This window comes from Triticum urartu, unplaced genomic scaffold (genome assembly GCF_056163025.1).
Source record: "Triticum urartu cultivar PI428250 unplaced genomic scaffold, HENAU_Tu73 scaffold1806, whole genome shotgun sequence".
Lineage (NCBI taxonomy): Eukaryota > Viridiplantae > Streptophyta > Magnoliopsida > Poales > Poaceae > Triticum > Triticum urartu.
In genome coordinates this window covers 8,346-19,203 of record NW_028260256.1, presented here as the reverse complement: position 1 = coordinate 19,203, position 10,858 = coordinate 8,346, and the positions used below count along the sequence as shown (strand labels likewise).

General features: G+C 36.3%; 2 non-coding genes across 2 annotated transcripts; both read right to left on the bottom strand.

Moving 5' to 3' along the window:
* Positions 1-395: 395 nt before the first annotated feature.
* TRNAW-CCA (transfer RNA tryptophan (anticodon CCA)) lies at positions 396-469 on the bottom strand. The gene has a single exon. It is a non-coding gene; the product is annotated as a tRNA-Trp (tRNA).
* Positions 470-608: 139 nt separating this feature from the next.
* TRNAP-UGG (transfer RNA proline (anticodon UGG)) lies at positions 609-682 on the bottom strand. Its single transcript has one exon. It is a non-coding gene; the product is annotated as a tRNA-Pro (tRNA).
* Positions 683-10,858: the final 10,176 nt, after the last annotated feature.

Sequence of the window (10,858 nt, the reverse complement as noted above, 5' to 3'; positions counted from 1 at the left end):
CAGAAAAGAAAAATCTTTCTTTGGGATTCCTGGCATTCTACGACTCTTTTCCAGACTAATTAGGAATTCTTTTCTTGGTCATTGAGATTCGTGGATAATTTAGAGTACTATTTAGGGATAGATCGTACCTCTTTTTTTATCCCCTCGAACAAATCGAAATGATTGAAGTTTTTCTATTTGGAATCGTCTTAGGCCTAATTCCTATTACTTTAGCGGGATTATTCGTGACTGCGTATTTGCAATACAGGCGTGGGGATCAGTTGGATCTTTGATTGAGTCATTTTTTTTTTTTGATTGACCTCCTCCAGACCAGAGAGGAGGTCAAATTGAAATTGGAGTTACAATTCAATTTTGTTAAGTTATTTTACTCTGCTTCGACATAAAATAGATGGAATCACGCTCTGTAGGATTTGAACCTACGACATCGGGTTTTGGAGACCCGCGTTCTACCGAACTGAACTAAGAGCGCTTTCATTCATTCAAAAAGAAAATCTTTTTCTATTCCTAATGTATCTCACGTACGTATAGTCTCCACAAATTCAAGTTATACCCACTTTACTTTAATTGATCTCGTCGCTACTGCCTATAAAGAAGAAAGAAGTAATAGGTAGGGATGACAGGATTTGAACCTGTGACATTTTGTACCCAAAACAAACGCGCTACCAAGCTGCGCTACATCCCTTTTCCAAATTAAATTGTTGTACAATGCCATTGTACACAATTCCTGTCTTCTTTTCCACATCATAATTTTCTTCTTCTTTCTTTCTCTATCTATATATAGAACCCTCGTGTCATTTCTTCTTTTTGGTCTCATATAATTAAGGAATTATATACATATAAAATCCAATATAATTTCGCCTATAAAAGAAGGATTACTTTTCCTTGGTAATATATAGGAAGAAGGGGTCATCTTTTTCTTTTTTAGGGATAGGAAAATTTCGTCGATATGGTTCATTTTATATATAGCATAACAATCTTGGGCAAGAGTTTATGATCATATATGTATTCCAACAAGGAAGGAGGATTTTCAATGCGGGATATAAAAACATATCTCTCTGTAGCACCCGTGCTAAGTACTCTATGGTTTGGTGCTTTAGCAGGTTTATTGATAGAAATTAATCGTTTATTCCCAGATGCTTTGTCATTCCCTTTTTTTTAATTCTAGTTATTGCTATGGGAGGGATAGATTTCTTCGTGATATGACAAAATTTGATCCTTTTCAATCTTTTTTTAGTATCGGAAGGAAAAAGAAAGAAAAGATGGATTGGGTTGAACCTCAGAGTCATTAAAAATTTGGTAAACCCCATTTTTGAAAATAGAAATTCAATTTAAAGGGGTACCCAAGCTAAATAAGGCCTCAGAAATCAGAGCATAGAAAAGGCGGGGCTGGCTAATTAAATGAAAGGATTTCGAACCAAAATCTTTGCTAATTCGACAAGGATTGTATTCTTTAATTATTTCTCTATTTTTTATTACTTAATTAAAGAATAAAAAAAAATTATTCTAATGAATTTTATTCTTCTTCTTCGGATTCAAAATAGAAGAATAAAAGAATAAGTAGAAGAATTAAGTTAAGTCAATCCAAAAAGAAAAGGAGGTTCATGGCCAAGGGAAAAGATGTTAGAATCAGAGTTATTTTGGAATGCATCAGTTGTGTTCGAAAAGGTGCCAATGAGGAATCGACGGGGATTTCTAGATATAGTACTCAAAAGAATCGCCACAATACACCCGGACAATTAGAATTCAAAAAATTTTGTCGTTATTGTCGCAAGCATACGACTCATCACGAAATAAAGAAATAGGAACATCGTGTGTTTGATCTTTCCAAACAACAGAAAGAGTAAGAACTTCATATTTAATATATAAAGAAAACATAGTATAGAATACAAAATACAAATCAACTCATCTGATTTCCGGTAGATATTATTTCATATGTATAGAGGGTATTCATATACTATAATATGAATCAAATAAGATATGGATCAAAGAAAAACTACTTCTTCTGGATCCTAAATTAATAAAATAAAGAAGTGAATTTTCAAATTTTCAAATTTTAAATAAGGAATAAATCATGTATACATCTAAACAACCTTTTCTTAAATCTAAGCAACCCTTTAGTAAATCCAAGCAAACTTTTAATAAATCCAAGCAACCCTTTCGTAAATCCAAGCAAACTTTTCGTAAATTCAAGCAACCTCTTTCGTAAATCTAAACAACCTTTTCGTAGGCGTCCCCGGATTGGCCCGGGAGATCGAATTGATTATAGAAACATGAGTTTAATTAATAGATTTATTAGTGAACAAGGAAAAATATTATCGAGACGAATAAATAGATTAACCTTGAAACAACAACGATTAATTACTCTTGCTATAAAACAGGCTCGTATTTTATCTTTCTTACCGTTTCGTAACTATGAGAACGAAAAGCAATTTCAAGCCCAGTCAATTTCAATAATTACAGGTTCTAGACCCAGAAAAAATAGACATATTCCTCAATTAACGCAAAAGTACAATTCCAATCGAAACTTAAGAAACAACAACCAAAATTTAAGAAACAACAACCGGAACTTAAGTTCCGATTGTTGATGTTTTATTCGAATTCGAAAGGGCCAGACCTATATATATTATAAAGAAAGTAATCCAGCTCGTTGATTCCTACCACTTAATCTTAATTTATTGTATCTTCCCGGAGTTCCCTCTCCGGGAATTCATCTTTTATTATTCCAGTATATTACTTTATTTATACCTTTAATTGATGATCTTTATTTTATTGGAAATCGTGTAAAGATTATTTGGATTTGATACAGCTACTTGTGCAAGCATTTTACGATTAAGAATCAATTTCTTCTTGTACAGGTTGTGTATTAATTTACTATAACTATCGAATACTTTATATACCCGCGTTGCTGCGTTTATCCGAGTGATCCACAAACGACGAAAATCCCTCTTTTGCCTACCTCTATCTCGATGAGAGGAAACAAAAGCTCTTTTTACCTGTTGGGTAATCATTCGATTAAGTCTTAAATGAGCCCCTCTAAAGTTTGAGGCAAATGAACGCATTTTTGTTCGTCGTCTCCGGGCTATATATCCTCGCGGAACTCTGGTCATTGAATCAAATTAACCTTAATGAATAACTAATGATTTCTCTTCTTTTAGCCACCCTTTTTCTCATTAATAACAAAACTAATTATTCCGATATATAAAATATTAATTCCAATGGCTTTTGCTATAGTAACCTTCCCAACCACGATTTTTTATTCCACTCCGTTCAGTTATTTCTATACGAAATAACAAATTCATTCTAATAATACTAAAAAAAATAGTGGGTTCCATCGTTTCTATGGTTCCCTTTTAAACGGTGAGGCCCTCTCTATACACCGGAGCCCTTTCTTTCATCAAAAGGTATTGCGAACTTGTATAGTCCACATTCTTTGGCTCTACCTATCCATTATAGAGTAAATAGCTCTTTTCACAATAAGAGTTATCCATACAGTGACGGTATTTAATTATGAAAGTTGGCTAAGTAGCTGACCCTGTTAGTCCGTTCTTTTAAGATAAAGGAGCATAAGCCTTTTTCTTTTTATTACTATTTCCTCCGCTTAATGGATAACCATTTGCTACCAATGGGAGAATTGCTTCTTATTTCCAATTTAGATAATTGGATTTGCACCAAAGGAAACCATAAATTCCATATACCATAGAAATCTAGGATAGAGAAGCTATATCCTATTCATTGGTACTAATCATGGATACTTCAATTTTTTTTATATTTGTTTGAAGTCATGATCTGAACGAGTCGCACATACACCCTAGCACATGTTCCTCGACGCTGAGGGCATCCTTTAAGCGCGGCCGTTTTTCGAGCATTTCGTATTGGCTGTCTTGCGTTTCTAATAAGTTGTTTAACCGTCGGCATGTTGTATGTATATAGAAAAAAATGGATTGGTTTAGATCCATCTTAACCTGATGATTGCTCATCATGAAGTCTTTCTATTTTCTATTAAATCGAGGAAAACACGAATTTAGCTGTGAAATAACTTTACAAGAAATCCGGACACTACCAATCCTTAAACATTTCTGGAAACCACACTGGATCAGTATCGCAGTGCTTGTCAATCATTTCATCCCCTACAATATCGACAAGTCCATAAGCTTTGGCTTCGTCTGCTGACATAAAAACATCCCTTTCCATGTCTTCGGATACAACCCAAAAAGGCTTGCCTGTTCTTACTGCATAAACCCTTGTGATCATTTCGCGAACTTTGTGTAACTCTTCTACTTCTAGTAAAAATTCTGGTGTCCTTGCCCGATAATAAGCACTAGCAGGTTGGTGAAGCATAATCCTCGCGTGAGGGAATGCTATACGCTTGGTGGGTTCTCCTCCAAGCAGAATGAAGGACGCCATGGAGGCGGCTATTCCGAGGCATATTGTATATATATCTGGTGTCACCGTTTGCATCGTATCAAAAATAGCCATTCCTGAGATTAGCCACCCGCCTGGGGAGTTTATAAACAAAAAAATATCACTAATTCCATCTTCTATACTCAGATATACCATGAGACCTGTAATATGATTCGTGATCTCGCAACGAATCTCTTGACCTAAAAAAAGTGTCCTTTCTCGATACATAACATTGTATAAGTCAACCCAAGTCGCTTCTTCATCTCCAGGAATCCGGTAAGGTACTTTTGGAACACCAATGGGCATATTAGATTAATATTATTAAATTTAAGTAAGAAAACCACACTTTAATATGGAAACGTAAGAATGGAACAGAAAGAAAGAATCCGCAGTTTATTGTCTTAATTTTTATTCTTATTCTATATGAATATTATAGATTCTATTAATACGTAGATTGAAAGGTTATACATATAAGGAATGTAAGACAGATTGAATAAAGAAAAGGGAATGGGTGATTTGAATGCTAAACAAAGAGGGGTAGCGATCTATTCTTCGTTTTTTCCAAATTGGCCAAGTTACCCATTGCATATTGGCACTTATCGAGTATAGAATAGATCTGCTTCTCTTTCTTCTTATGAACAGAATTGGCTTCTTATTTTTAATGGAATGAAATAAATATTCGCGCTTTCTGACACAGAATCCCCTAGAAGGGTTAGGTACATAGGATATGGATAGTCTTTTTCAATGCGATAAAATAAAGCGACATCGTGTCTATTTTTCTTTGCTAAAGGGGTATTTCCATGGGTTTGCCTTGGTATCGTGTTCATACTGTCGTATTGAATGATCCGGGTCGATTGCTTGCGGTGCATATAATGCACACAGCTCTAGTTTCTGGTTGGGCTGGCTCAATGGCTTTATACGAATTAGCAGTTTTTGATCCCTCTGATCCTGTTCTGGATCCAATGTGGAGACAAGGTATGTTCGTAATTCCCTTCATGACTCGTTTAGGAATAACGGATTCGTGGGGTGGTTGGAGTATTTCAGGAGGAACTGTAACAAATCCGGGTATTTGGAGTTATGAAGGTGTGGCAGGTACGCATATTGTGTTTTCTGGCTTGTGTTTCTTGGCAGCGATCTGGCATTGGGTATATTGGGACCTAGAAATATTCTCTGATGAGCGGACGGGAAAACCCTCTTTGGATTTGCCCAAGATCTTTGGAATTCATTTATTTCTTGCAGGGGTGGCTTGCTTTGGCTTTGGGGCATTTCATGTAACGGGTTTGTATGGTCCTGGGATATGGGTATCCGATCCTTATGGACTAACTGGAAAAGTACAAGCTGTAAATCCAGCGTGGGGTGCAGAAGGTTTTGATCCTTTTGTTCCGGGGGGAATAGCTTCTCATCATATTGCTGCGGGTACATTGGGTATATTAGCGGGCTTATTCCATCTTAGTGTCCGTCCGCCTCAACGTCTATATAAAGGATTACGTATGGGCAATATTGAAACTGTACTTTCCAGTAGTATCGCTGCTGTTTTTTTTGCAGCTTTCGTAGTTGCTGGAACTATGTGGTATGGGTCAGCAACGACCCCAATCGAATTATTTGGGCCTACTCGTTATCAGTGGGATCAGGGATACTTTCAGCAAGAAATATATCGAAGAGTTAGCAATGGTTTAGCCGAAAATCTTAGTTTATCAGAAGCTTGGTCTAAAATTCCCGAAAAATTAGCCTTTTATGATTATATTGGTAATAATCCGGCAAAAGGGGGATTATTCAGAGCAGGCTCAATGGACAATGGGGATGGAATAGCTGTTGGATGGTTAGGACATCCCGTCTTTAGAGATAAAGAAGGACGTGAGCTTTTTGTACGCCGTATGCCTACTTTTTTTGAAACATTTCCGGTTGTTTTGGTAGATGAGGAGGGAATTGTTAGAGCAGACGTTCCTTTTAGAAGAGCAGAATCCAAATATAGTGTTGAACAAGTAGGTGTAACGGTGGAGTTCTATGGTGGCGAACTTAATGGAGTAAGTTATTCTGATCCTGCTACTGTAAAAAAATATGCGAGGCGTTCTCAATTAGGGGAAATTTTTGAATTAGACCGGGCTACTTTGAAATCTGATGGTGTTTTTCGCAGCAGTCCAAGGGGTTGGTTCACTTTTGGTCATGCTACCTTTGCTTTGCTCTTCTTTTTCGGACACATTTGGCATGGCGCTAGAACATTGTTCCGAGATGTTTTTGCTGGTATTGATCCAGATTTGGATGCTCAAGTGGAATTTGGAACATTCCAAAAAGTGGGAGATCCAACTACAAGGAAACAGGCAGTTTGATACACATTGTTATAGTATCTTTCACCTCTCTTTTTTGATTTGACATGGGAAACATCTCCCATCCTTTCTTTGACTCTTTTTCTTTCTTTATATGGGAAATTATCCCAAATGACAAATGAATAGGTGTGGAAGTTATAATTGTAAATAAACCAGGATCGAATCTATGGAAGCATTGGTTTATACGTTCCTTTTAGTTTCGACTTTAGGGATAATTTTTTTCGCTATCTTCTTCCGAGAACCACCTAAGGTTCCACCAACTCCAACTAAAAGAATAAAATAATTTCATTTAAGTAAGAAGTCCCCCTATCTGGGAGACTTCTTACTTAAATTAGTCTCCGTGTTCTTCGAATGGATCTCTTAATTGTTGAGAGGGTTGCCCAAACGCGGTATATAAGGCATACCCAGTAAAGCTTACAAGTAAACCAGATATGGAGATGGCGACTAAAGTTGCTGTTTCCATTTTTATAGAATTTCAAGATTACAATGGATCTACGAAAAGATCGTGTATTTACAACTACAACGGAATAGTATACAAAGTCAACACCAATGATTAAATAGAATTTATGGCTACACAAACCGTTGAAGATAGTTCTAAACCTAGGCCAAAACGAACTGGTGCAGGTAGTTTACTGAAACCCTTGAATTCGGAATATGGGAAAGTCGCCCCGGGTTGGGGGACTACTCCTTTTATGGGGATCGCAATGGCTTTATTCGCTATATTCCTATCTATCATTTTAGAAATTTATAATTCTTCCGTTTTACTGGACGGAATTTTAACCAATTAGGTTTCTACTAACTAAAACTAGGAAGTCAGAGTTTTTCCATCCAAAAAAGCCTTTCTAGTTTAAGATCTACATTTCTAGATATTATGGTAGTTCGACCGCGGAATTTTTTTGTTTCGGTATCTCTGGAATATGAGTGTGTGACTTGTTAGAATTGATCCTATTGATAATACATAGAAAGGGCCTGTTATCTCTATCAAGATGATTCTAATTCGTCAGATATTATTTATTCTAGTATCTGGAACACGAAATAGATAGAGTGGATCAAAAAAAAATGGAACTATGATTCATACTCACTATTAAGACCTCGCAACCAGACTGAAAAATTCAAGTAGTTCTTAAATAAAAATAAAAAAGAAATTTTCTTCCTTCCAATTTTGTTTGCCCAAAAGACAACTTTTTTTCTCTCGATTTTGTCGAGTCATTACACTGATTCAATAAATGATTATCAAGCGGTTCTTATTCGAAGAACCCTTGCCTTTTGTTTAGCTTGAGACTAAATCATCGTGGCTCTAGTATGAATCTAAGGTTTTAATTGAACTGATTCATAGGATCTCAACAAGATAATTTCTATATTACGCATAAAAAAACAAATCCTTTATAGGGAAGAGAAAAGTCAAGAAGCCTCTAATGACCAACATAAGGGAAAGGAAGAAAGAAAGACGCGCCAACTTGAGATTTTTTGGCATTATCATCACAAAGAAGATATTCCGGATTTTTCTTATTTGATATCTTCAAGGCAAATCGACCCAATTCAGTGGCTGATGAAGTTTTGAACCTTTTTTCTAATATTCGTTGAAAATTTTTGTGTTTCTGCTTGAGCCGTACGAGATGAAATTTTCATATACGGCTCTTAGAGGGGGACTCGGGTTAGTTACCTATCTCAATAAAGTATATGATTGGTTTGAGGAACGTCTTGAGATTCAGGCAATTGCAGATGATATAACTAGTAAATATGTTCCTCCCCATGTCAACATATTTTATTGTTTAGGGGGAATTACACTTACTTGTTTTCTAGTACAAGTCGCTACCGGTTTTGCTATGACTTTTTACTACCGACCAACCGTTACAGAGGCTTTTTCCTCGGTTCAATACATAATGACCGAGGCCAACTTTGGTTGGTTAATCCGATCAGTTCATCGATGGTCAGCAAGTATGATGGTTTTAATGATGATCCTGCATGTATTTCGTGTGTATCTCACAGGGGGATTTAAAAAACCCCGCGAATTAACTTGGGTCACAGGTGTGGTTTTGGCTGTTTTGACTGCATCATTTGGTGTAACTGGTTATTCTTTGCCTTGGGATCAAATTGGCTATTGGGCAGTCAAAATTGTGACAGGTGTACCTGACGCCATTCCGGTAATAGGATCGCCTTTAGTGGAGTTATTACGCGGAAGTGCTAGTGTGGGCCAATCCACTTTGACTCGTTTTTATAGTTTACATACCTTTGTACTGCCTCTGCTTACTGCCGTATTTATGTTAATGCACTTTCCAATGATACGTAAGCAAGGTATTTCGGGTCCTTTATAGGGAAGGCATATCATAGAGAATTATAATTATCATATATCATATCGGGTAGGTTTTGGTATTTCATTGCTACAAGCATGGGTTATTGTAAAATAACACATGTCATTTGGATACTTCTCTTCAACTCCAAAGTATTTTTATACAATACAAATAGTTGAAGTTAATTTTACGAAAGAAAAAAGGCGGATTATGGGAGTGTGTGACTTGAATTATTGATTTGGCCATGCAGATAAAGAATTGGATCTGCCACATTAGAATTCACAACCAAAGGTGTCTCCGCATCCAATCAACATGTAAGTCCCCTACCTAGGAAGGATAGGCTGGTTCACTTGAGGAGAATATCTTCTATGATCATACCGCAACCATGTCATCCATGAACAGGCTCCGTAAGATCCCATAGAGTAGAAATGGAATAAGTCATGTGACATGATCCAGTTCTCTATTTATTACACTTACCTTTTTATTATAGTATGGAAATGCATTCATTTTCTTTGCATCGATTGTGATCCGCAATACTATCGGAGTAAAAGAAGGGATCTAAGGAAGAATGTAGGCTAAACTTTTTGATTTTTTATTAGTAACAAGTAAATATTTTGTTTGGAGGTAAGAAACTTGCGATATTGAGGGGATAAATACCAACTAATCAAGAGACATGAGACAATCCACAAAGCAATTGATCATGATCAAATTTGTAAGCCCACTTGGATATTGAGCATTTACCCATAAGAATAGGATTATTTTCAATGAGTAGTTGTAGGTGCAACTTCGGAAAAGAGAATCTGATAAAGCTTTTCTTGCCTAGAGTCATTGAGTCATTATAAACCTTAATTCTATTAAGGATCTTCCGCGGTCTTATTTCTTTCACTCTTGCTCGAGCCGGATGATGATAAATTCTCATGTCCGGTTCCTTTGGGGGATGGATCCTAAAGAGTTCACCTATCCCAATAACAAAGAAACCAGACTTAAATGATCCTGTATTAAGAGCTAAATTAGCTAAAGGGATGGGACATAATTATTACGGGGAACCCGCATGGCCCAACGATCTTTTATATATTTTTCCAGTAGTAATTCTAGGTACTATTGCATGTAATGTAGGTTTAGCGGTTCTCGAGCCATCAATGATTGGTGAACCGGCAGATCCGTTTGCAACTCCTCTGGAAATATTACCCGAGTGGTACTTCTTTCCCGTGTTTCAAATACTCCGTACGGTACCCAATAAGTTATTGGGCGTTCTTTTAATGGTTTCTGTGCCAACAGGCTTATTGACAGTACCTTTTCTAGAGAATGTCAATAAATTCCAAAATCCATTTCGCCGCCCAGTAGCTACGACCGTTTTTTTAATCGGTACTGTAGTAGCTCTTTGGTTAGGTATTGGAGCAACATTACCCATTGATAAATCATTAACTTTAGGTCTTTTTTAGATATTTTTTGATTCATTCAACCGTGAAGTACCATAGGTATCTAGGAAATAGTTACTTCCAAGTGAATCTTCCCTAGATACCTAAAATCCATTTTATTATGATCCATTTCGCGAAAATATAGATTGTACCAAAGATGCTAAATTGTTTTCTTTTTATTCTAACTCGAAAAAGAAGAAGAAAAAAAATTGCAATGGATTTAAAACGAGAGTTTATTCTTAAGTAAATCAATTGGGAGATGCTTCTCTAGAGTGTCCCATATATGTTTTCTATCTTCCATACGAAAACTGTCAATTCTCAGAAGATCTTCTTCAGTCTTACTCAAAAGGTCCAATAGTGTATGTATATTGGCCCTTTTTAGACAATTATACGTTCTAGAAGTCAATTCTAATTGATCAATAAA